The sequence below is a fragment of the Lepidochelys olivacea genome, assembly GCF_965140295.1.
Source record: "Lepidochelys olivacea isolate rLepOli2 genome assembly, chromosome: 2".
Lineage (NCBI taxonomy): Eukaryota > Metazoa > Chordata > Testudines > Cheloniidae > Lepidochelys > Lepidochelys olivacea.
The window spans coordinates 150752311-150779912 of NC_140412.1; positions in this window are offsets into that span (position 1 = coordinate 150752311).

Genomic DNA, 27602 nt, shown 5'->3' on the forward strand with positions numbered 1-27602 from the left:
GTGTGCCCTTGTTGCCAAGAAGGACAATGGCATTTTGGGATGTATAAGTAGGGGCATAGCGAGCAGATCGAGGGACGTGATCATTCCCCTCTATTCGACATTGGTGAGGCCTCATCTGGAGTACTGTGTCCAGTTTTGGGCCCCAAACTACAAGAAGGATGTGGATAAATTGGAGAGAGTCCAGCGAAGGGCAACAAAAATGATTAGGGGTCTGGAACACATGAGTTATGAGGAGAGGCTGAGGGAACTGGGATTGTTTAGTCTGCAGAAGAGAAGAATGAGGGGGGATTTGATAGCTGCTTTCAACTACCTGAGAGGTTGTTCCAGAGAGGATGGTTCTAGACTATTCTCAGTGGTAGAAGAGGACAGGACAAGGAGTAATGGTCTCAAGTTGCTGTGGGAGAGGTTTAGGTTGGATATTAGGAAAAACTTTTTCATTAGGAGGGTGATGAAACACTGGAATGCTTTACCTAGGGAGGTAGTAGAATCTCCTTCCTTAGATGTTTTTAAGGTCAGCCTTGACAAAGCCCTGGCTGGGATGATTTAATTGGGGATTGGTCCTGCTTTGAGCAGAGGGTTGGACTAGATGACCTCCTGAGGTCCCTTCCAACCCTGATATTCTATGATTCTATGATTCTATGAACAAAGTATTTTGATTCAAAGTCAGTACTGATTTATATAATAATGTAATAATATTGGTAGTGTCATAGTTATCTAATTGTTTTTGCATCTGAAAATGTGGGTTGCTTTTCTGAACACTGCTGCACACTGAGCAGGTTTTCAAGCACATGTCCACAGTAATGCTCCAGTCATTCCAAACCATCATCATACAAGAGCTTTTCAATGACTCTAATCATTCTCAAAACCCTTCTCTGTTTTTGTAAGAATCCATTAAAGTTCACTGGCTAATTAACATTTTGTCTAAAGGAAGCCTTTGTTAAAGATTCAACATGCTCACCTCTTCAATTAAGCTGTGAGAACTCACAGTAAGCATTCCTGAGATTCCCCAGAGGTCCTTCAGTGAAACTGGCAAACACCAAATATGACATACCAAATATTTCTCTTGTTAAAATGAGCAGATTAAACCAAAACCAAACCAAATCCCAAAACCTTTAAAATAAACTTTCTGGTCTTCTTCATCCATCAAAAAGAAATAAAAAAGGGCACAAGCCCATGTTTTCAAAATTAGAAAGATTTGTCCCTCTCAAGTAAAACAGAAGGGAGACAAATAAGGGCCAATCCAAAACTCACTGAAATTAATGGAAAGCCTCCCATTGACTTCAATGGGCTTTGTTTATAGGGAGCTGAAAGGATAGTTTAACTCATGGAAAGTATTTCCTGGGCAGGATATTCTCTCCCTAAAATGAATCTGACTGTTTATGTACTGAAAATCTTCCCTCTGTTCAATATATCATTTCACTCCTTAAGTGATCTCTGTGACTTTCTGGTGATGCTGGCAGTTATTTCTAACTCTTAGACAAGAAACACTCACCATGCCTGTAATACTTTGTGGATTAAAAATTTCTAATAGTTTTGATTAAAAGGTTTTAAAGATGTTTTCTTTTAAAATGTTAGGCAAGATACAATGCTGGAGCAATCCAGATTATGTCTATTGAAGTCAGTTTATATAACCAGTTGAGGATTTGGCATACTATTTTTTATGGGAATGTATATGCAGATCAGCTCCGCCTCAGAAGGTCTGGCATCCTAAGCAGGCTACCTGACAGGAGGAGCAAAATAATTAAAAGGAAAATGTAAAATAATATTAAGTTACAAAATATGCTTTGTATGTCTGTTTTTGATTTTTGTTTTTGACAGATCTAGGGTTTTGGTGGGCTTTTCTGTTTGTGACTAAGTTAAATATTTTGGGCCAAATTCTGGTGAAAAGTTCAGTGCACACCTACAAAGGTGGAATTTGGCTATGTATGTCTGCTTAGAATAGTTAGGGAAACTGTTAACAGTAAAACATAAATTTGACAAATTTCATTAAATATTTTCCATTTTTCATCCACCTTAGAAAGACAGAGAATTCATAAATACGCTGGTCAAAATGTGTTGGACAAATATTACAATTTTCATTATGCTAATTGATTATTAATATTTCCATTATTTACCCATCCCTAGTGTTTTATAGAAGAGGTCAGAACAGTGGGCCCATTCTGGTTTGAATTTGCACCTATATGCAGCAGAATTTGTGGTTTATTACATGCCAAATAAAACACAGCTAAAGAAGGGAGAAAGTGATAGCAATGATTAGCTGTGTCCCAGGTCTGGTTCCCTCAAACCCATGGAGAGGTTGCTATACAGGATCCCTGAGGTGCTCTCTCAATGAGTCATGGAGTGATGTTCTGCAGGGAGAATGGTCTGTAAATCTAAGCTAGTATGTGGATTGGCCTGACTACAGCCCCATGCACATCCAACCCATACAGATTACCTTTGTTTCTTGCAGGAATAATCCACACAGTATCAGCAGGGCTAGAAGGCTGTGTTTGGGCATGGCTGGAAGATTCCCAAGAGCATTTCCACTACCTGGTGACCAATGGCAACATGACAGCTGAGCCAGGTGTGCTTCCACTTCTGGACAGGGTTGCCCAATGAGCTATGTAGAAGGAGACCCCTTTCCACACAGCTGACCAGTGACCCATGAGATCTGGTGTTTCCTATGGATCCGAGGTCTCTACTCTTTCCCAGGCTACACCCTATTCCCTTTATGCAATTTACAAGAGGAGGCTGTTGTATAAAAGAGGGCGAGTAAAGCCATGGCTGTTTGTTAGAGTTTGCTCTTCTCCCATGTTTGTTTACATAGAAGGAGAGCATATGGACCACAATGACTAACAGCCCATGTGGGATTAAGGGCCGAGTAAACCTCTATCACTGACACAAGAACTGGATTTATTCTGGGATGAATCAATGCCAATGCATTATTCCCCCTTTGTGGATAATTCTCTGTTTCTGTCTTCTTCACCCCCTATCAAAATAATTCTGATTGCTACTAGCTAGCTCACAAGTGCCAAATCTATCATCTGTGTAGCACATGTACACTATAGAATTTCTGAGTGCCTTTGTGGATCCACATGCAGTTCATGCCAGTAATTTATGGTGGGACTAGAAGGTTATATTAGAGAAAATGCATGGTACAATTGGGAAACTTTTGTATCACTTTTACTGCTGTGTCTTATCTTTTTTTTATGTTCAGATGTCTTTTTTTTTCATGGAAGGGTAATGGAGCTGACTGGTGATTACCTCATACAATCATTTCTGGAGTAAATTCTTTGGGTGCTAAATCAGCTGGCCAGCACTTTTTGTGTACTAAGCAAGACGAGGTACTGGAAAGGGAGTTAACTTGCCCTTTCAGAATGATTGCTGCCATTGGATACCTGCACTTTGTGCTTCAGCCAGCCAGCCAGCGGAATGATTCATGTGATACCCCTTTAACAAAAAGAGGGAACAAATATTGGTATCAAGGACATCCAAACGATTTTAAAGTATTTGAAAAGGAGAAGACAAATGCAGGTGAATTCATTAAAAAGACAAGGGAGAAACTTAATGATATCAATTATAATAATAAGAAAAGGAGGACTTGTGGCACCTTAGAGACTAACAAATTTATTTGAGCATAAGCTTTCGTGAGCTACAGCTCACTTCATCGGATGCGTTCAGTGGACTAATTATAATAATAAGAATCTCAATTTCCCATTTAAATTTGTTTGACACTGTTTCTAGAACTACAAGGGAATTTTTTAAAGCCATCTCCAGATTCACAACAGCATAAAAACATGTACAATCACACAGTAAAACTTCCTCTTCATTGCAAAAATACACATAAAAACATGTGATAAAGCAGATTCAGCCTAGCAAAGCTGCACATAAATCTAGAAATAGGGAAATTCTGAGGACACAGAATCTGTGTTTTTTGGATGAGGCAAGCAGATCTTGGTCCCTTTCCATGAAAATAAAAAAAAGAAATGGTAGGGAGCAGCTTTGTGCTGCCACCAGTGGTGTGGTGGCAGATATATTTCCTATAAGCCCTTGAGAATGACTGCTAAGGAAACACTGAGGTGCAAGCCCCTGATACAATAACAGAAGGACTAAGGGCCAGATATTCATTGCTGATCTCAGGCAGTAGAATGGAACCAGCTTCTGGCTATAAATGGCCAGCTCTGAAATCCCCAGTGGGGATACTAAATATTAGATTTAAAATGTATGTTGAGTATTGTAATCAGTATGATGATTCTCTAATATAGTCAAAAATTGTGGACCGCAGCCTCTGTGCCTACACTGGAGATTTGCTTTTAAATATAATTTAAGTTGCAACCTTCCAAAATCGTGGTGCACGGGAACATAATGTATCATTTATGTTCTAACAGTGTGGGCCAGATTATGTATGGTCTTTGTGTGAGGCATGCAAAGAAAGGAGGAATGTTCAAGGAACCTCTCACCTGTTTGTGCCATCCATGCAAGGGCTAGTCACAACAGGAGCCCTTTTGCTCTGTAGAGCTCTACTTCTTCTAGCCTCTGCAAAGGGGATAGGTGGGACACAGAGTAGATGGGGCCAAGGGTCTGCTCCTCACCACTAGTAAAAATAGCAAGCTAGGTAGGGAGGAGAGCACATGCTACATACACCCTCTTTAAGTGCACAGAACCTGCCTAGACTCCTTGGAGTTCCTGGGGAAGCAGAATGCCACCCTAATTTTCCAACTCAGCATTGTTCCTAATATTGGTCTGTAGTTTAAAATAACACTGTAGCTCTAAATATGGAGTTATCACATTCCTTTTGCCTTGCAATTAAGGTACATGAATATATACATGTGCATAACTGAAAAGAGTGAGAACAGAGCTCTAAATTTAGCAGCTGTGCACTTGGGATTTCAAAGCTTCTTCAAGTGCTATTAGTACTTTTGGCAGCTCAGATTTATGATAGTGACATGATGGTTGCTGTGGAACTCTCTTATTGTCTGGACACCTTTGCCTGTGAACTCTTTGTCTTGGTTTCTTATGTGCCCTGGTGTTCAGCTACACATTACGTTTTGGTTTCAGTATTGCAATCATAATGCCACACAAATGGTAAAAGCATCATAGAGAGCTGCATTTCATAGCCTAGGGTTTTGCACCATTCCAAACTCATCGTTACAAACCAGTGTAGCATGTGACTACTGCTGGAAGAAGGCAGCACAGCTGGCAGTTGTGTGGATGAGCAAGCACAATGACTGAAAACATTATTTAAACACTGGTTGGGGAGAAAAAAATATGCAAATAATTTCTTTGGCACTGTTTATTTATTTATTTTGGAGCTTGCCCCATTGTTTATCATCATGATAGTTTTTGACGGACCATGTATTGTGGTTATTTTGTATTTCAACTTTTATTTATGAGTGTGTGTGAATTATGATGTGAAGGATTCCTTTGAAACTACTAACAGTAAATGGCCTGTAACCTTGATATTAGCGCAGTTCATCATATCATACTACATCTTGTTTAAGATAAATCTTATCATTTCTGGAAAGATGGATATAATAGTTAAAAATTATATAATAGATCATACCATACCATCATTTGTGGCAACAATGATGTTTTCTGGAGTTGCCCTGGGACACAGGGACCAAGCTATGGCAGTAATCATGGCTTGTTTTATACAAGGGTCATCAGATTGTTCAATGCATGAGCTCGGAAAAGGTTTTCTGGAAGTCTGGCTAGCAGTCAGCTTGCTCATATAAAGGGTTGTGGGCAAACCAAAAGCCCATTCCATTTCCTTATCCTTTGTACTTTTCCTCCCCCACCTACATTTTACCTCTTGTAATCATGACAGCTGGTTGAAAACACCTAATTGAGAAGAAGCAGTGTGACCCCGATTCCTACTGCAACATGGTCCTGCCTGGGTGTACCACTGCCAGTTCCACATTACCCCACCATTACATCACCTTCTTTGGTGAGATGTTTAAAAAGTAATATTAAATGTCTCCTCATACAAATGATGTCTCACATGTTCATGGAAGCCTTAGTTGCATATGGCCAGAGCCAACTCAAACTATTCTCAAACTAGCATTCTACTAAGGCATAGGTTGTAGGTGGAAGACACCTCTGTCTACACAGCAGGGTGAGCCCATGCATGAAGCAAGATGGATTGTGTGAGGATGCAGTTTGCAGTTCTCCAGGAAAGCACAGCAAGTGAGGGGAAACTGGGTGTACCATGATAACTGAAACTGAAGTCAGAGGGCTCATATTCCCGGAGTGACCATTTTTAAGGGGACATCCGTGGAACAGGAAATGTGGGGAGTTAGGTTGGAAGCAACTCAGCCACCTGGCCAGAGCAGTCCACAGATTTTAATGAAGCTCCACTTGTTCAACGTAATCTGTGTTCAGTATCACTCGCTGTGAATGAAACATGGTGGCAGCAACTGAGCTGTGAGTTCTCTGAAGTGCAGCAGCTGGCATCATGAGCCATGGAAATTGGTCTGAAGCCCCCTGGAGCCCTGATTTTGTAGACACAAGCCTAGCCTAGTGATGGACTCAGTGGAAGGAGGAGTTCGAGCTGTACACAGACCTGGCTACACAGGAGGATGACAACAGCAGGAAAGTAACACTATTAGTTTATCTAATTGGGGAACAAGACAGAGAGATCTGCGTCCTTCTGAAGCTCACCACTGCCTGAAGCTTCACAGCAGTACAAGGGGCCAATGGGACTTATTGCTCCCCAAATCACAATGAAACTGGAGTGATGGCATTTTTCATCAGACATCAATCTGAGAGGATGGTATAGATCTCTATGTTACTGCCTTATATACATTGCCTGCTACATGATATTCTGGGGACTTGACACATTCCCTAATTCAGGACAGTCTGTGGCACTTAGGATCACTACTGCACAACTGATTGCTCTAGGAAGGTGATCCCATGTTAGAGAAATGCTTAGACAAGGGCCTGCAGCAGAAGCCCCAAGAGAACAGATGAAAGCCTAAGCAGGCCCCAACCCCCCAGAAGCACATACAGTGAGACAACAGCAAAGGAGAGTGTGTGTGGGGGGTTTCTTTATCCATAGTGAGATGCATTTACTGTGGGAGACAGCACGTATGGGTAAAGGAGAAGTGCTCTGTACTAGGACAGCATTGCAGAGAATGTGACTAGTTGAACCATTTTAGCAAATTGTGTAAGAGCAGAGGAAGGTATCCGAAACATTCAGTCAGACTTGTACAAGAGGGGGAGAGTACATGAGACAGTGGTGTTGACATCATGATTCCCTCCTTGAGTCTGAGAGCGTATTGTTACCCCAAGAACCGACTCAGGGATCTCAGAATAGCAAGATGTTGACCTATTCATCTTTTCCTGCAAGGTGAAAGGAGGGGGTCCACCTAGTAGAATTACCAGGGTTTACCAAGGATGTCCCTATGCCCGTCAGGAAACTCCCCAGAACAGACTAGATCTGGTCACTCGTGGGAGGACACGGATGCAACCCCCTACTCAAAGGATTGATTAACACCCAGGCAGTACTTTTCCAAAACAAAGTGTTTTCTTTATTTAGTGTAACCAATCTTCCTAATGCAGTTAATCTTAACCTAAATTAAAACAAACATAAATCCCTCAGCACAGGTATACAAGCTAAAGTACCCAATTCTGTAATGTTATACAGTTAGAATGGCTTAAGTGATTATGTTCTGCACATGGTGATCAGTCACATGCAGGACACTGACAGCAATCTTAATAAACTCTAAACTTTATACATAGTAACATAAAAATACATACCACAGACACTCATCTTTATTATCCCAAGCATTGCTGGTGATCCTCGAGGTCGAGGATGATCTCTTTATTTTTCATGGGTCCTTTGGTGACTGAGGAGTTCAATTCTTGAGCCCCAGGTTCATTGGCAGACATTGCAGGTGGCGTTGGAAGACAGGGTTTGCTGCGTGACAGTTGTCTTTCCTTTCTTTTCTGGCATTTTTCTGCAATTAGGGAAAGGTGATTTTCCTCAAAGTGGACGTTCCCTCTCTGACAAGTCTTTGCCAGTTATCCCTATCCTGGGCTGCTGTCTCCCAGTGTGTGGTGTTGATGCCACATCTCTTGATGTTTATCTTGAGGGTGTCTTTAAAGCATTTCTTTTTGGCCTCCCCGTTTCCTTTCTCCTGCGGTGAGTTGGGCATACAGCAGTTGTTTTGGTAAGCATACATCAGGCATACACACACAGTGCCCGCTCCACCTCAGCTGGTGCTGGATAATCAGGGCCTCAACACTGAAGATTTTGGCCTCTGAGGACATTGACATTAGTGTTATGATCCTCCCATTTTATATTGAGGATCTTCTGAAGAAAGTGCTGGTGCTGGGGTTTTTCAGGTGTTTTCTGTCAGTCACCCAAGTCTCACAGCCATAGACAAGAGTTGTGATCACCTCCACTTTATAAACAGAAAGTTTAGGCTGTGTTCTGATGTGATTGTTGAAGACCAAACAAGACAGCCTGCCAAAAGCAAGGCTGGCACAGTGAATTCTGTGCTGAATCTCGACATCTATGTCTGCCCTCTGTGAGAGATGGCTGCCAATATAGGCAAAATATTCTACATTTTCCAGTTCTTCTTTGTCAATGTAGATCTTCCTTGCTGGGTCTGATGATTGACTGGGGACTGGCTGGTGGAGAACTTTTGTTTTGCCAATGTTCAGAGTTAGCCCTAGGCTTTTGTAAGCTTCAGAGAAACAATTAAGGGCTGTTTGAAGATTTTCCTTTGAGTGTGCAACTACAGCACAATGATCTGCATACTGGAGTTTGGTTATTGTTGCCAATATTACTTTAGTTCTGGCATAGAGACGAGAAAAAGAGGTTGCTGTCAATCCTAAATTGGATGCCAGTGCCCTGTGGTAGATGGTCTTGGGTTAGTGTTTTCATAGCTGCTAAGAAAATGGAGAAAAGAGTGGGTGCCAGTACACAGCCTTGTTTTACGCCCGTTCAGATGACAAAGGGCTCAGAGGTAGAGCCACTGCCCAGGTTGGAGGCAGTCATCTGGTCACTGAGGAGTCTTACAATGATGATAAATTTGCTTGGTGAGCCAAACTTTGACATGATTTTCCACAGAGCTTCATGACTGACAGAGTTGAAGGCTTTGGTCAGATAGATAAAGGCCAGATACAGCTCCTGGTGTTGCTCTTGACATTTTTCCTGGATCTGCCTGGTTGTGAAAATCATGTCAGTTGTGCCTTGTGATGGTCTGAAGCTGTACTGAGACTCTGGAAGTACTTCCTCTGAAAGAGGGAGCAGGCGATTCAGTAAGATTCTAACAAGAATCTTCCCAGCGATGGAGAGGAGGGCAATGCCTCAATAGTTGCCACAGTTGGCCCTGTCCCCCTTTTTGAAAATGGTGACGATGTTAGCATTATGCAAGTCAGCAGAGATTGCTTTGGTGTGCCAGATTTTGAGGAGCAGCAAGTGAAGCTTCTTAGTCAGCGGTTCTGCCCCCATTTTCAGTACTTCAGCTGGTATGCCATCAGGACCTGGTGCTTTATTGTTCTTCATTTGTTTAATTGCTTTGCAGACCTCCTCGGGTGCTGGTGGGTTGGCAAGAATTTCCCAAATTGCATGCTGAGGGATGGAGTCAATGGTGTTGTCAGTCACAGTCAATTCTCGATTTAGAAGCTTCTGGTAGTGTTCCTTCCAGCACTCTCTGATGGATTCATTATCTTTAAGAAGGGTACTACCATCTTTGGATCTCAGAGGTGTGAGGCCACATTAGCTTGGTCTGTACAGGCTCTTTATCTCACAAAAGCAGCTCTGCATATAAGATCTGTCAGAGAATTTTTGGTTTTCTTTTGCTTTGTCCTCCCACCATTTGTTTTTGATTTCTCGGATCCTCCTTTGAACTTCAGCTTTGAGCTAATGGAAAGAGCTCTGCTTCTGACTGGACAGTGGTTGGTTTTGCCAGACACAGAAAGTTTTTCTCTTCTGGTCCAAAAGGGCTGTAATCTCAATGTTGTTGTTGTCAAAGCAGTCTTGATGGCAGCGGGTAGCAAGGCCAATGGATTCCTCACAAACCTCATGGATGGTCTGTTTTAGGGCTTCCCAGTCTTCAACACATGGGTTGTCATTTCCAGGTGTGCATAGGGTCAGTTTTTCACTGAGGAGTATTTGGAAGTTCTCTTGGTGCACTGAGGATTGAAGTCTTTGGATGTTGTATTGTTGTCTGTATGATTTGGATTTCTTTTTCTGTTTTGATGCAATCCTGATAGTCATGACTGATCTCACCAGGCGGTAGTCAGTCCAGCAATCATTGGCTCCTCTCATGACATGGATGATTTAGACATCTCTTAGATCCTGTGTTCTTACAGTGACATAGTCCAGGAGTCATAGTCACTGTTTTGAGCGGGGGTGTTGCCAAGTTGTTTTGTACTTGTTGCTTTGCCTGAAGATTGTATTTGTGATCACAAGGTTGTGCTCTGCACATTTGCTGAGTAGAACAATGCCACTGGAATTGGTCTTCCCTACTCCTTCCTTCCAAATGGTGCTATTCCATACATTAGAATCTCAGCCAGCTCTTGTGTTAAAGTCCCCTGAGAGGATTATTGTATCTGTTTTTGGAATGGATGACAAAATTTGACAACAGATTCTTTCTGTTCTTCTTCAGCATCAAGAGTTGGTGCATATGCACTGATGATAGTTGCAAATGACTTATTGACCAATTGGATGCAAATGACTTATTGACCAATTGCTGTTGTCGATGGGGTGCTCAGTCAGGCGGTTGACTAGAAGGTTTTTGATTGCAAAGCCAACACCATGTTGCTTACTGGTTTTTCTTTTCAGAAGAAAGTGTAACCACTGCCCTCTTGTCTTCCCTCAAGTAGCCTTCATCTGCACATCTTGTTTCTCTGAGAGCAGCAATGTTGATGTTGTACCTCGAGAGTTCTTGGGCAATAACTGCTGTTCTGCATTTGGGTCTTTCACTTTTTGATTCATCCAGTGGGGTCTGGACATTCCAAGTTTCAAGAAATATTTTTGTTTTCAACTGCATTGGGAGTGATCCCTCTGGACATGGTTATGCAGTCAAGTATGGTGGGATAGCCTATGTTTGGGGCACTTTTTCTAGCCCCTTCCCATATGGGGTGAGCAGAGGGGTTCCTGCTGCCTAAAATGCCCCCCTATCCCAGTCCAGGGGCAAATGACATCCATCTTGTAGACACCGTGTGCTTGTGGGTTTGTGACTAGGGACTGTCACCCTGCACTTCTGCTACTTCTTCACTCTTTTCATTTTCTTCTGATCTTTTCCTGATTCTCCTCCTTCTCCTGCTCCTAACTGGACTGACTTTTGCCTGCTTGCTCTCTGTCTTTTATACAATTTTGGCCTGTTCTGATTGACTTGTTTCCCAATCCTAGTATTAGCATATCTATCCTCCAATCATCTTTATACCCTCTCCGATTGGTCCATACTTATAATCCAATCACAGCAGTCCAATCACAACTGCTAATCTAACTGTCAATCAAAGCTGTTACACAACACATTTTAGTATTATGGGATGTTTACCATCATGGGATGGTGACCCTCACCTAGTTTTGGACTATGTCTGACTGACCCCTCCCTGCAGTGGTGGAGTGACCTTTATTTAACCTCAGTCCACATTTTACCTACCAACACACTAACCATAGGCTAAACTGCTTGAAACTGCCAATTCACTGTCCTTGTCTGTGTGCCAACAATCAGAGAAAACAGGTACTAGAATACAAAAGATCATCCAAGGAGCTATTGGCTTTGGAGAAAGTCCTTCCTGTGAGAATCCAGCCATTAGACCCCAGAAGGAGTGGACTAAAGGAGTCATGAAGGGTGCACTGGCACCCAGGCCATGTGAAGTGACTACCCAACAGGGACAAGGGATCTGAAGGAACAGGAGGCACTTATGAGCCAGGCGAAACAACACCCAGAGAGACCCCACAGAGATCACCATGAAATGGAGAGTTGGAGAACCACCCAGAAGACACCACATAGTGGGGGAGGAGACTCCACACAGAGATAGTTTACTACACTCAGAGACAGGTGACAGAGATAGGTCACTCCTGGTGTGGTCGCCGGTTGAGGAGACCAAACTGTTTCAAAGGCCATGTAATCCACTGAGTACATGGTAAAGATGAGACTCCAACCTGGCCATGTGCTAGTAACCTCTGCCTGAGGGGGCATGGGTTGGGGGTTTGGGTGTCAGTTATTTGTTTTTAGTGTTAACATATTAAAATGTTTGTAAAATAGCGATGATGTATCATGATCAGTGGAACTGGAGTCAGAAGGCCCATGTTTCCTGGAGGTACTGTTATTGAGGTGACACCAGGAAAACAGGGAACAGGAGTTGGGCTGGAGACAACTCAGCTACATGGACAGAGCACCCCTCAGGACTGGATATGAGTCAGCAGTGTGCCCTTGTTGCCAAGAAGGCCAATGGCATTTTGGGATGTATAAGTAGGGGCATAGCGAGCAGATCGAGGGACGTGATCGTTCCCCTCTATTCGACATTGGTGAGGCCTCATCTGGAGTACTGTGTCCAGTTTTGGGCCCCACACTACAAGAAGGATGTGGATAAATTGGAGAGAGTCCAGCGAAGGGCAACAAAAATGATTAGGGGTCTAGAACACATGAGTTATGAGGAGAGGCTGAGGGAGCTGGGATTGTTTAGCCTGCAGAAGAAAAGAATGAGGGGGGATTTGATAGCTGCTTTCAACTACCTGAAAGGGGGTTCCAAAGAGGATGGCTCTAGACTGTTCTCAATGGTAGCAGATGACAGAACGAGGAGTAATGGTCTCAAGTTGCAGTGGGGGAGGTTTAGATTGGATATTAGGAAAAACTTTTTCACTAAGAGGGTGGTGAAACACTGGAATGCGTTACCTAGGGAGGTGGTAGAATCTCCTTCCTTAGAGGTTTTTAAGGTCAGGCTTGACAAAGCCCTGGCTGGGATGATTTAACTGGGAATTGGTCCTGCTTCGAGCAGGGGGTTGGACTAGATGACCTTCTGGGGTCCCTTCCAACCCTGATATTCTATGATTCTATGACTTAAAGTTCCATTTGTTCAGTTTAACCTGCATCTAGCTTCACTCTTGACAAATGAAACACTGGGGACCATTGAATCAGGGTCAGGAGTTCCTTGTGCAACTTAGTGAGAAAAAAAAAATGAAGGGAGAAAGACAGAAAAACACCCATGGGGAACAGGTTCTCTAGAGTAAGTGAACACTTCTATGAATGCAACACTTTGGGTGGGGATAGTCCAACACCTGAAATAGTGGCTCTCTTTATGGATGGGGTTCCTCCTGGGGATCTGTTATTGCGAGGCTAACTGGAGTGAACCTCTTCTGGATGTAGTAATGGGGGCCATTGGCAGCTGACTGCTATTCATTCCACTCCTCACTTACTAGCCTTGAGGCATTGGTAGGGTTGCCAAACCTCCCAATTTTGCTAGGAGTCTCCTGGCATCGAGCTCTATCTCCTGGAGGCTACTGCAGCTAAAATGGGATTTTCTAGGCACTAACAGTCTGGCAGCACAGTGGGGCTAAGGCATGATTCCTACCTGCCTTGGCTCTGTGTCGCTCCTGAAAGCAGCTGGAATGGTCCTATGGCCCCTGGGAGGGCCCAGGGGGGGTCTCCACGTGCTGCCCGGCCCCCAAGCGCTGACTCCCAGCTCTCATTGGCCAGGAACTGTGGCCAATGGGAACTGCAGGGGCGGTGCCTGTGGGCAGGAGCAGCAGTGTGTGGAAAAACCCCCTGACCCCCCAGCCTAGGAGCTGCTACCAGAGGAATGTGCTGGTTGCTTTCGGGAGCTGCCAAAGGTAAGAATCGCCCGCAGAGTGCCCTCACCCTCTCCCACACCCTGACCCCCTGCCTCAGCCCAGAGCCTGCACCCAAACTCCCTCTCCAAGCCTGCACCTCTCACCCCCTCCTGTACCCAAAGTTGCTCCCAGAACCCGCACCTCCTCCTGCACCCAAACTCCCTCCCAGAGCCCACACCACTTCCTGCACTCAAACTGCCTCCCAGAGCACACCTCCCGCAGCCCTCCTGCACCCCGATCCCCTGCTCCAGCCTGGTGAAAGTGTGTGAAGGTGGGGGAGAGTGAGCGACGGCGGGAGGGGGGATGGAGTGAGCAGGGGGCAGGGTCTCGGAGAAGGGGTGGGGCAGGGGCATGGCCTTGGGGAAGGGGTAGGGCAAGGGTGTTTGGGTTTGTGTGATTAGACAGTTGGTAACCCTAGGCACTGGTAGTAACCCACGTGGTTGTTCTGGAAAAACCAGTGGAGTGGCACAAGTAGATACTACAGGTTCCCTGACTATTGTTCAGCTGACTAAGACAGTGATGCCAGAGGCAGCTGAATCTACCCTTTCCAGAGAGAAAACTCCCTTTTATCCAGCAGTTGCTTCAGGTCCTATTTCGCCAAGTCAGTTAAGAAAAACACTTGTAAGGGGGAATATATGAATGTGTTTTTCCCTTGCACAAGGGACACACTTTGTAGAACAGAGGGTGATAAGCCAAAGTGGTAAGAAAACCCCCATAAAACTATACCTTGTTCCTTGCTCAGACTTATTACTGATGCTCCTGTGTTAGTTCACTTAGTCTGCTCTCTGGACATTATTTACAAAGCCCAAATAATTTATGAGGCAAAGGCCTGATATGGAGAGGATGTCTGCCATAAGGTAGCTGTTTCCCCCTAGTTATATGTGTGAGATAGTGGACTGTGGCTTTCTTACATTATATTTCATTGACCAATAATCCCAAACTACAGTCTGTGGCCTTTTGACAGTGACATATGCACTTATTTGCAAGCAAAGAACTCTTTTAAAGAGAGTCTAGACAGATCATCAGGTGGTGTAAATTGGTGCAGCTTCACTGTAGTCCGCTGAGGAGTTGGTCATGGAAGTATTTCAATGGAGTCCAGCTAATAGCCCCCCCAAGATATTACATTATTTTTACAAAAATTCTACACTTTACAAAATAAATAGAATGTCTGGAAATGAGTAGCAAAAACTCTCAGCCTATTCCCCCTACACAGAATTCTCTCACTGCATCCAAATAATACCACCCACTCTCCTCAGCTTATCTTTGCTCCCCCAAAGTTTGCAAAAATATGTGAAAAGGTCAAAATAATAAAGGAGTAGGAGATTGTTAGAAATAGATCCCTTGAAGAAGAAATGGGGTTTTATAATCTACATGTGCCACTGTTCATCTAAAGCACACACAGTGGCTCACGGAGTCATACCACATGGTCTGTCTCAAAATTGGAGACAAGTGGGGAAAAATGAAACAGCCAAACAGAATATATGTAAATAGGAAAATGTTAATATAGTAAAATAAATTGCGGTGCATGTTCATTACATTGTATCTATCAGCCTATAGTCTGGATCAGGGCACCTACTTAGCTATCTTCTCTTATCTAACTGCAATCATACACCATTCTGCTTTTATAATGAATGCATGGAAAAACAAGCATAAACATTAGCTGACAGCATACTGCTCTACAGTTGTTACAAGCGGATGGAAGGTCTTGTTCTTAGGACACTGGACTGGGGAGAAGGAGATCTGTTCAGTTCTTGACTCTTTTGCAGACTTCTATGTCCTTTGGCAAGTCACTTAATATCTGTTACCCATCAGCAAAATGTGGTAGTTAAAAGTTTCCTGCCTCAACAGTGGTATTGAATTAAAATGTTTGTAAAACACTCACATACTGTGGAGATGGGATAGATACAATAGGTTGATATTATTTCTCTGTTCATCCTTTCTGCTGCCTTTCAGCTAATCCATGGAAAAGAATCTACAGAAGATACCAATTTATCTTAGCCCCATTTTCCCCCAAGTCCTCTGAAGTAATCTCTAGAGGTTTGCAGTTTTGGAATTACATTGAGAGGCAATGCAAATTTCCCTCCACTCCCACAGAAGCTCACAGTCTCCATTCCTGGATGTCTCTGGTATCTTCTGTGAGAATAACTCCATTCAAATTTATCAGTTTGGCCTCTGAGATTTGGCTTTCCTTTTCCTCACTCAGAATTGTTATTGATGCTCTTGTATGAGTTCATTTAAAATGTAATCTCATCAAAACCAACCCCACATTGCATCTAATCCCCCATTAACCCTAATCTTTTTCCAGCAGTCTGTTATGTCACTATCATTTGGAGTCCCTGTGTAGCATTCCTTGCAAAAAGGCACTTGAATGAGAAACAGAGCAGAAACTGTTACTTTTATTACATGCACACTCCTTCCTATTCCAAGGTTGGATATGCAACTTTTATAGTTATTAGTCCTCCTGTTTCTGATCAGTCATTTCAGCAATCATTACTGCACCAAGGACAGCACAGAACAAGCCTGGCACTCAGTGTCCTGTATTACAAGTGGTCAAGAGCTTTACCAAACTAAGGGAATGCAAAAGGAAAGCAAGAGGGGATACTTTTCTTGAAATGCCGAGGGAAATGAAAAGGGACTCCAGGATTTTTTGGACAGACAAGACTTGATTTAGGCAGGAGAACAAAGATTCTGTGATGGGCTACATCTGGTATAACTGAGAAATGAGGTTATCAGAGCAGAAATCTCACAGGGAACTGTGGAAAGAACATATGAAGGCAAAAAAGAAAATTGCAGTGTTAACCCATCAACAAGCCTCTTCACTGTTACCCCAACAACTGGTCTCCGCAACCAGGGCTGGCCCACAACATTTTGGCACCTGAGGCGGGGAGCTCAAATGATGCCACCATGCCCTCCGCTTGGGCCAAAATTTTGAAAGGTCTCAATTCTGCCTTCTTCCTGTTCTATTCCTCTCATGGTACTGCTCTGCTACCTACCCCAATAAAGGAGAACAAACAACTTAAAATGCCTTGTTCAAAAATTTTAAGTAACACTTAAATTTCAAATGCCTGCACAGCATATGTAACTTTTCTTGTCTGCATAGTAAACACTGGCATTTTTATCTGTTTGAATAATCAAAGTGATGCTTTCCATGCCTTCTTGGTTGCAAAGATTTGAACTGCTTCCTGATGAAGGTCCACAGTCTGGGCCAGCTCATGCTCTGTTGAGATGGTTGCAAGGCCAACCAGCCTCTCCTGTGCCATTGTGGAGTGTAGATGTGTTTTTATTAACTTCAGCTTAGAGAAGCTGCTTTCTCCACTGGCAACTGTTACAGGAAGTGTTAGAAGTATGCGCAGAGTAACAAAAGCATTTGGAAAGAGTGTGGTCATCTTATTTGTGCACATATATTCCAGAACAGCCTTTGGAGTTGATCCTGCTGAAATGTATCTTGAAAGGGCCTTCAGTTCATCACCTAAATCACTCGCATCAATATCTCACATGTCACCATGTGTCAATACTGCCTCTAGTGCTCTGCATTGCTGGGGTAGGTCTTCTTCAGGTATAGTGAGGAGTTTTGGAATATCATACAACATCCCAAATATACTGCTATGTTCCTTTAGCTGCATGAAACGTTCAACTGACTGTATTGCACAATCTAGCACCTGGTTAAAGAATTCAACTTTGAATTTTTGTTTGAGGTCTCTTATGGGATTATCCCATGTCTCATAATCAAAATGTCTTCTTCTTCAGTGACTCTTCTATTCTTGAATGAGTGGGAAAATAGCTTCAGTGTGAAGTTCCTCTGCCAACTTCTGTGCACTCTTCAAAGTGAACATTTTGAAATCCCTCATCTGACTGGTAAGACTGTAGGTATGACTTTGCTTTGTGCAGTTGTTCCATTGCTCCAGATATATCAAGGTCAACACCTTGGAGTCTCTTGCTTACAACATTTATTTCAAACAGTATGTCATGCCACAACACTAAGCCACACAGACATTTGAAGTTATGTATGTTTCTGGTGATTCCATTTCCCTCTGCCACTGCTCTCCCACAAACAGTTCCTGTCATAGCATTATCCTCCATAATGGCAACTATGGCATCATCTATCTTCCCAGTTTGATGTTTGATAGGCTTTATCACTTCCACTCAACTTTCCCATCGTGTGGCATTCAGTGTCAGAGTGTCAGAGAGGATGTTCCCAGATGTTGCTTCAAAATTTGCCGTCAATGAGTTGATGCAGAGAAAAATAAATAGATGCTTTGAATTACATTAAAAAATTCAGTAGCCTCACTAGAAGCTGATGCTGCATCACAGACCACCAAGTTCAATGAATGAGAACTGCATTGGACAAAAAAAGCTTAAGGTTTTAACTCGTGGATCTGTGTCTGCACTCCTCTCTTCTTTCCTCTCATGTTGGCACCATAATCATAGCCCTGACCTCTCATTTCAGCTATTGCAATTCCTGTATCTTCCATCTTTTTAAGAAGCACATTTGTCACATCAGCTCCTGTAGTATCAATGTCAATAAATTCTAGAAAATGGTCTGACAGTTACCATTTCAGGGACATTTTCACTAGAATAATAGAATATCAGGGTTGGAAGGGACCTCAGGAGGTCATCTAGTCCAACCCCCTGCTCAAAGCAGGACCAATCCCCAACTAAATCATCCCAGCCAGGGCTTTGTCAAGCCTGACCTTAAAAACTTCTAAGGAAGGAGATTTCACCATCTCCCTATGTAACGCATTCCAGTGCTTCACCACCCTCCTAGTGAAAAAGTTTTTCCTAATAGCCAACCTAAACCTCCCCCACTGCAACTTGAGACCAGTACTCCTCGTTCTGTCATCGTGCAATCCACTCCATCCTCCAGATCATTAATGAAGATATTGAACAAAACCGGCCCCAGGACCGACCCTTGGGCCACTCCACTTGATACCAGCTGCTGACTAGACATCGAGCCGTTGATCGCTACCCGTTGAGCCCGACAATCTAGCCAGCTTTCTATCCACCTTATAGTCCATTCATCCAGCCCATACTTCTTTAACTTGCTGGCATGAATACTGTGGGAAACTGTGTCAAAAGCTTTCTTAAAGTCAAGGAATAACACGTCCACTGCTTTCTCCTCATCCACGGAGCCAGTTATCTTATCATAGAAGGCAATTAGATTAGTCAGGCATGACTTGCCCTTGGTGAATCCATGCTGACTGTTCCTGATCACTTTCCTCTCCTCTAAGTGCTTCAGAATTGATTCCTTGAGGACCTGGCTCCATGACTTTTCCAGGGACTGAGGTGAGGCTGACTGGCCTGTAGTTCCCAGGATCCTCCTCCTTCCCTTTTTTAAAGACGAGCACTACATTAGCCTTTTTCCAGTCGTCCGGAACTTCCCCCGATCACCATGAGTTTTCAAAGATAATGGCAAATGGCTCTGCAATCACATCTGCCAACTCCTTTAGCACTCTCGGATGCAGCGCATCTGGCCCCATGGACTTGTGCTTGTCCAGTTTTTCTAAATAGTCCCGAACCACTTCTTTCTCCACAGAGGGCTGGTCACCTTCTCCCTATGCTGTGCTGCTCAGTACAGTAGTCTGGGAGCTGACCTTGTTCGTGAAGATAGAGGCAAAAAAAGCATTGAGTACATTAGCTTTTTCCCCATGCTCTGTCACTAGGTTGCATCTCATTCAGTAAGGAGCCCACACTTTCCTTGACTTTCTTCTTGTTGCTAACATACCTGAAGAAACCTTCCTTGTTACTCTTAACATTGCTTGCTAGCTGCAACTCCAGATGTGATTTGGCCTTCCTGATTTCACTCCTGCATGCCCGAGCTATATTTTTATACTCTTCCCTGGTCATTTGTCCAATCTTCCACTTCTTGTAAGCTTCTTTTTTGTGTTTAAGATCAGCAAGGATTTCACTGTTAAGCCAAGCTGGTCGCCTGCCATATTCACTATTCTTTCTACACATCAGGATGGTTTGTTCCTGTAACCTCAATAAGGATTCTTTAAAATACAGCCAGCTCTCCTGGACTCCTTTCCCCCTCATGTTATTCTCTCAGGGGATCCTGCCCATCAATTCCCTGAGGGAGTCAAAGTCTGCTTTTCTGAAGTCCAGGGTCCGTATTCTGCAGCTCTCCTTTCTTCCTTGTGTCAGGATCCTCAACTCGACCGTCTCATGGTCACTGCCTCCCAGGTTCCCATCCCCTTTTGCTTCCTCTACTAATTCTTCCCGGTTTGTGAGCAGCAGGTCAAGAAGAGCTCTGCCCCTAGTTGGTTCCTCCAGCACTTGCACCAGGAAATTGTCCCCTACACTTTCCAATAACTTCCTGGATTGTCTGTGCACTGCTGTATTGCTCTCCCAGGAGATATCAGGGTGATTGAAGTCTCCCATAAGAACCAGGGCCTGCGATCTAGTAACTTCCATTAGTTGCCAACTCCCACCATGACATCACCATTGTTGCTCACACTTCTAAACTCAATCCAGAGACACTCAGGTTTTTCTGCAGTTTCATACTGGAGCTCTGAGTAGTCATACTGCTCTCTTACATACAGTGCTCTTCTTTCACTTATGACTGCTGTTCTCAACACTCAATTGAAGGGGACAAATAAGCAGGCTGGTAGCAGGGCCTGAGTGAGGGAAGATATCAGCTTCTTAAGAGCCTAACTGGCTCCTATTACTTCAGTTGACTGCCTTTTCTCTTCAAGTGGATTCAGGGAAGCAGCAGGAAACAGGAAGCTCCTTGAGAAGCTGGTGTTAATCAGCCCAGGCTCCTGGGGGTGCTAGAGAGGTACATAAGAGGCTCCTCGTCCGCTCTCTCCCTGCAGTTCCTACTGCTTTCTGTTATTTCCTCTCAGCTTTTCTCCTGCCTGCCATGTCTCTTGTGCCCTCCTTCATCCAGCACAGCACTCCACCATCTCTGTGCATCTGCACCAGCAGCAGACCCAATTTTCTACCCTCTGGGTCCTAGTGGCACCCTCCCACAGTCTGGCATCTGAAGTGGCCGCCTCAATTTGCCTCATGGTAAGGCCAGCCCTGCCCCCACCTGTTCATCATGTACCATCTCTGTTATACCATCAAATGACAGAAAAATAGGTAATCAACTGATTAAATTTTATCTATGTGTGGAATAGCTATATGAAGGATTACTGGTAGATTGGTAAAGCTTTATAGAATATGGGCCCTGCCTTGAACTATTTAAATATTTCACTGAAAAATCCAAGAATGTGATTCATATTTTGAGAATGGTTCTGTAGCTACGTATCTGTAAGGCTTTATTCAAAAGGAAGGGAAATCTCAGGTACCTTCTTGTCACAGAGAAGGAATCCTGAATAAATTTGCTCCTAAAAGGAATTTTTCATATATATTTATTAGGTGTTCACATATTTTTAAAGAAAGATATGTAAAATCAAAGAGAAGCCTTTTATTTACTTATTGACATATCAATCATTTTTAGCACACAAAAATTCTAATGCTTAGAGAAAAATTACTCTGTAAACATTCTTGCATTGCTAGTACATGTACACAATGGTAAGCCTCCAAATGACCTCAAGATGATTTATGAGACAGATATAGATTATAAATGATCTTCTAATTTCTTATCTCATATTAACAGAATCTAATGGCATATCCTCCAGTAGGTTTCGTACCTCCATGATGTGTGGTAGCCAATAGCAGTTGATATATTCCTTACCCTTGACAGAAAATAGAGGACGTCTACGTTCTTTACAAAACACTAAAAATGAGCAAAGGAGCAGATTATCGTTTCAAGTCAAATTCTGTGAAATTTAATTTTTTGTAATTTACGTTTTTGTAATATAAATTTCAAATAGCACACTGGATATGTTACATAGGCAGATGAGGGAAATATTTTCTTGGAATTTGCTTCTGCTTATCCAAATCTAAAACTAACACATTTTGCTAAATCCCAATCTGTTATGCAATTTTTGGATCATCTCTACAAAACTCTTTGAACTGTGTCCAGACAGCAGCTATAGTTCTGTCCTAATTGGATATCAGAGCTGGCAAATTAACATACTGTCCTGGTTTGAAGATTGTTGAGTTTTACTGCTGTGGATTCTGAAATTATAATGCATGTAGAATAGATCTTCATTCACAACAACTTGTGTATCCTCAAGTTACATTTTCTAATAAATGATATAGCACTAAAGAGCTCTACCTTTTCATGTGGGCGTACCACTTTTAATGACTATGAAATTGCAGAACTATTAACTAGAGTATGCAACCTATAGCTAAAACAAGCAGCTGTGCCAGATGACTGAAAGGTAGATAATGCAACATTGACTTTTTAAAAGGGTTCCAGAGGCAACCCTGGCAAATACAAGCCAGTGAGCCTGACTTTAGTACCGGTTAAATTGGAAGAAACTGTAGTAAAAAAACCAGAACTATCAGACACATAGATAAACATGATTTGCTGGGGAAGCATCAACACAGATTCTGTAAAGGGAAGTCATAGAATCATAGAATCATAGAATATCAGGGTTGGAAGGGACCCCAGAAGGTCATCTAGTCCAACCCCCTGCTCAAAGCAGGACCAATTCCCAGTTAAATCATCCCAGCCAGGGCTTTGTCAAGCCTGACCTTAAAAACCTCTAAGGAAGGAGATTCTACCACCTCCCTAGGTAACGCATTCCAGTGTTTCACCACCCTCTTAGTGAAAAAGTTTTTCCTAATATCCAATCTAAACCTCCCCCACTGCAACTTGAGACCATTACTCCTCGTTCTGTCATCTGCTACCATTGAGAACAGTCTAGAGCCATCCTCTTTGGAACCCCCTTTCAGGTAGTTGAAAGCAGCTATCAAATCCCCCCTCATTCTTCTCTTCTGCAGACTAAACAATCCCAGCTCCCTCAGCCTCTCCTCATAACTCATGTGTTCCAGTCCCCTAATCATTTTTGTTGCCCTTCGCTGGACTCTCTCCAATTTATCCACATCCTTCTTGAAGTGTGGGGCCCAAAACTGGACACAGTACTCCAGATGAGGCCTCACCAATGTCGAATAGAGGGGAACGATCACGTCCCTCGATCTGCTTGCTATGCCCCTACTTATACATCCCAAAATGCCATTGGCCTTCTTGGCAACAAGGGCACACTGCTGACTCATATCCAGCTTCTCGTCCACTGTCACCCCTAGGTCCTTTTCCGCAGAACTGCTGCCTAGCCATTCGGTCCCTAGTCTGTAGCTGTGCATTGGGTTCTTCCGTCCTAAGTGCAGGACCCTGCACTTATCCTTATTGAACCTCATCAGATTCCTTTTGGCCCAATCTTCCAATTGGTCTAGGTCCTTCTGTATCCTATCCCTCCCCTCCAGCGTATCTACCACTCCTCCCAGTTTAGTATCATCCGCAAATTTGCTGAGAGTGCAATCCACACCATCCTCCAGATCATTTATGAAGATATTGAATAAAACCGGCCCCAGGACCGACCCTTGGGGCACTCCACTTGATACCGGCTGCCAACTAGACATGGAGCCATTGATCACTACCCGTTGAGCCCGACAATCTAGCCAGCTTTCTACCCACCTTATAGTGCATTCATCCAGCCCATACTTCCTTAACTTGCTGACAAGAATACTATGGGAGACCGTGTCAAAAGCTTTGCTAAAGTCAAGAAACAATACATCCACTGCTTTCCCTTCATCCACAGAACCAGTAATCTCATCGTAAAAGGCGATTAGATTAGTCAGGCATGACCTTCCCTTGGTGAATCCATGCTGGCTGTTCCTGATCACTTTCCTCTCATGCAAGTGCTTCAGGATTGATTCTTTGAGGACCTGCTCCATGATTTTTCCAGGGACTGAGGTGAGGCTGACTGGCCTGTAGTTCCCAGGATCTTCCTTCTTCCCTTTTTTAAAGATTGGCACTACATTAGCCTTTTTCCAGTCATCCGGGACTTCCCCGGTTCGCCACGAGTTTTCAAAGATAACGGCCAGTGGCTCTGCAATCACAGCCGCCAATTCCTTCAGCACTCTCGGATGCAACTCGTCCGGCCCCATGGACTTGTGCACGTCCAGCTTTTCTAAATAGTCCCTAACCACCTCTATCTCCACAGAGGGCTGGTCATCTCTTCCGCATTTTGTGATGCCCAGCGCAGCAGTCTGGGAGCTGACCTTGTTAGTGAAAACAGAGGCAAAAAAAGCATTGAGTACCTTAGCTTTTTCCACATCCTCTGTCACTAGGTTGCCTCCCTCATTCAGTAAGGGGCCCACACATTCCTTGGCTTTCTTCTTGTTGCCAACATACCTGAAGAAACCCTTCTTGTTACTCTTGACATCTCTGACTAGCTGCAGCTCCAGGTGCGATTTGGCCCTCCTGATAACATTCCTACATGCCCGAGCAATATTTTTATACTCTTCCCTGGTCATATGTCCAACCTTCCACTTCTTGTAAGCTTCTTTTTTATGTTTAAGATCCGCTAGGATTTCACCATTAAGCCAAGCTGGTCGCCTGCCAAAGTCATGCTTTGCCAATATATTAGAATTCTTTGAGGATGTCAATAAGCATGTGGATAGTGGTGATCAAGCTGATATAGTGTACTTGGACTTTCAGAAAGCCTTTGACAAGGTCCCTCATCAAAGAATCTTCAATAAACTAAATAGCTATGGGATAACAAGGAAGGTCCTCTCATGGATCAGTAAATGGTTAAAAGGTAGGAAAAAAAGGGTAGGAATAAATGGTCAGTTTTCACAATTCAGAGATAAATCACAAGTTCCCCCAAGGATCTATACTGGGACTTGGGCTGTTCAACATGTTCATTAATAATCAGGAAAAGGGAATGATCAGTGAAGTGGCAAAGTTTTCAGATGATACAAAACTATTCAAGATATTAAAGACCAAAGCTGACTGTGTAGAAGTACAGGGGGATCTCTCAAAAATGTGTGACTGGGCAACAAAATGGCAGATGAAATTCAACATTCAAATTCAAAGTAATGCACATTGGAACAAAATAATCCCAACTACACACAGGGGTTCTAAATTAGCAGTTACCCCTCAAGAAAGATCTTGGAATCACTGTGGATAGTTTTCTGAAAACTTCAGCTCAATGTACAGCAGCAGTCAAAAAGGCTAACATAATGTTAGGAACTAATAGGAAAGGGATAGAAAATAAGGCAGAAAATATCATAATGCCACAATATAAATCCATGGTGTGCCCATATCTTGAATACTGTGTGAAGTTTTGGTCACCCTATCTGAAAATGCATATAGTAGAACTGGAAAAGGTTCAGAGAAGGGTAACAAAGATGAGCAAAAGTATGGAATGGCTTTCATAAGAGGAGAGGCTAAAAAGATTAAGGCTGTTCAGTTTAGAAAAGAGCAGACTAAGAAAGGATATGATAGAGGTTTATAAAATCATGAATGGTGTGGAAAAATTGAATAGAGAAGTGTTACTTACTCTTTGCTACATACAAAAACCAGGGGTCACCCAATTAAATTAATAGGCAGCAGGTTTAATACACACAAGAGGAAATACTTTTTCACACAATACACAATTAGCCTATAGAACTCATTGCCATGGGATGTTGTGATGACCAAAAGTATAACTGGTTTTTAAAAAGAACTAGATAAGTTCTGTCAGCCACGATGGCCAGGGATGCAATCCCAAGATGGGGATGACCCTAAACCTGTAACTGTCAGAAGCTGGGAGGGGATGTCAGAAGTGAATCACTCCAACTGCCCTGTTTTGTACACTCTGGTACTGGCCACTGTTGGAGACAGGCTACTGGTCTAGATGGACCACTGGTTTGATGGACCCAGATCTTATGTTTGTTTAACTCACTCATTTCTACTTGCATTGTTAATGTTTGCACCAGTCTTTTTCAGAAGCGACTGTAAGATCCCAAATGACAGGTTCATCAATGCAGCTGAATTTCTTTCCCTCATTTGGGATTCCTCAGTTTGTTGCCACTTGTTGCTGCTATTGTCACATGTCTTTACAGCAGCATTTTTTTCTAAATAGACTTACATCTCCATCTTGCTACTTCCTTCTTCAAAGAAGTTTCACCAATATTAGTCAAAAATCAAGTTTTTTAGGCTAGGTAGTCAGGAAAAGAAAGACATACACTACTTCATTTACATAGGAAAAGCTTGGTAACACATTAGTCCTGACAAAACAAGTTTAATTGGATGAACTTGAGAAAGGAAATCACTAGATCTTTTGGTTTGTGAAAGGAATAAAATCAACACAATGATGTTCTAATAGTTGTAATAAATGCAAGCAGGCATATATGTAGTTTGGAAGGGGAGCACTGTTGAAATGTAGGCCTTGAAAGATTACTTTCAGGATGAGCCCTAAGTGGAGTTCTCTTTGAGTTTTGTGGATAGTGCCTAGTATAAGCTCAGGAGAGGAGCTCCAAAAGACTTAAGTAGAGCAGAAAATTTGGGTGTTGTGATAGGGTGGGCTAGGAAGAAGAGGGGTCTGAGAGTCACTGAGAGAAAGGGTCTGAGGGACAGTCAGATTGAGTGTAAAGAGGCTGAAGGATTCTGACAATGGAGGGTTGACTAGGAGGCTGGGGCCTCTGTTTCCAGCAGGGCATCTCTGTTTACATCAAATGAAATGTACGGTCCTGTAATGATCTGGTTTGTATTTTGCTTCTGTGTGCTATTTGTTTATTGTGAGCTTTAATTGAAAATATTGTCAATCTGATTCCATTTAACATCTGATTGCACCTTGTTGCAGGGTAGGTACACTCCATCATGGGGAGTGAGTCACCTATGGGGTGAAGAAGGGAAAAAGAACCGAATAGTAGTTTGTCAGGTCCTGAGCTTGTGACCCTGATTACAAATGTGGCAGCACGACCCAGGGGCTGGAGTCCATGAGCGGCCCATCCACTCAGGGCAGCGCAGCCTAATAGCTAGAGTCAATAAACAGCCCTTCAGCTCAGGCAGCACAGCCTAATGGCCAGAGTCAATAGGGTAGCCTACCTCTGTGGGATTGTGTGGCCTATTGACCCATTGGTGGGGAATAGGGCCCGGGGAAGAGGACTCGGGCCCTCCCTACTCCTCCAAGTCCCAGCCCAGGGCCTTGGCAGTGGTGGGGGTGCTCATCACCGAGTCAGTGGAGATCCTTCTGAAACATGCTGACCGGTTCCCCCTTTCACTCACTGGAGAAGATTCACAGTCCCCTGGGCTGCTTCCTCCCCTTTCTCCCTCAGTGAAGCTCCATGTTTCCCCATGTCTCTGGGGTCCTCCAATGGCCTAGCTCCCACTGGCATGGTCTCTTCCTGGGCTCATCAGGCAGTCTGGAGTCCGTCTTGGCCTCTGCATGTCTTGCTGCTGGGGCCTGCAGCTGCTCCCTGGGGAGAGTCTGTGTCCTCTCCTTTCAGCAGCCTGCCTAGACTGAGCTGGCTGCTTCCTTTTATACTCTGGCTCCAGGCTGAGCATGCCCAGCAGAGTCTGAGGGGCAGGGCTTCCTCAGCCTGCAAAGCACAGTTAACCCTTTCGGGGCTGGTGTGGGGTAGGTAGACCCCTTCACACACCTCATTCATTTACAAACTACATTGAGGCTTAGGCCTTAAATGCTTTGTAGATTCTGAGCCTCTGTAAATATATAATATTTCTTATGAGAGGTTCAGTACTGTGTGTGTCCACCATGAATGGACGCTATCTCCACCCTGATGAAAAAGGTTTGTGTTGTTTAATATCAAAAGCTTTACTGAAGTTACTTTCAAAGGAAAAATTTTCAAAGAGCTGCTAGAGAATATTCATTGAATTGGCACTAAGACTGGTAAATATCTTTTCAACAGAAGTTTTTCCATCAAAAAATGAGGGTTTGTTGAAAACAATTTTTTTCATGAAATAATAATTTTAAGTGCAATTTTTTGTTTTTCA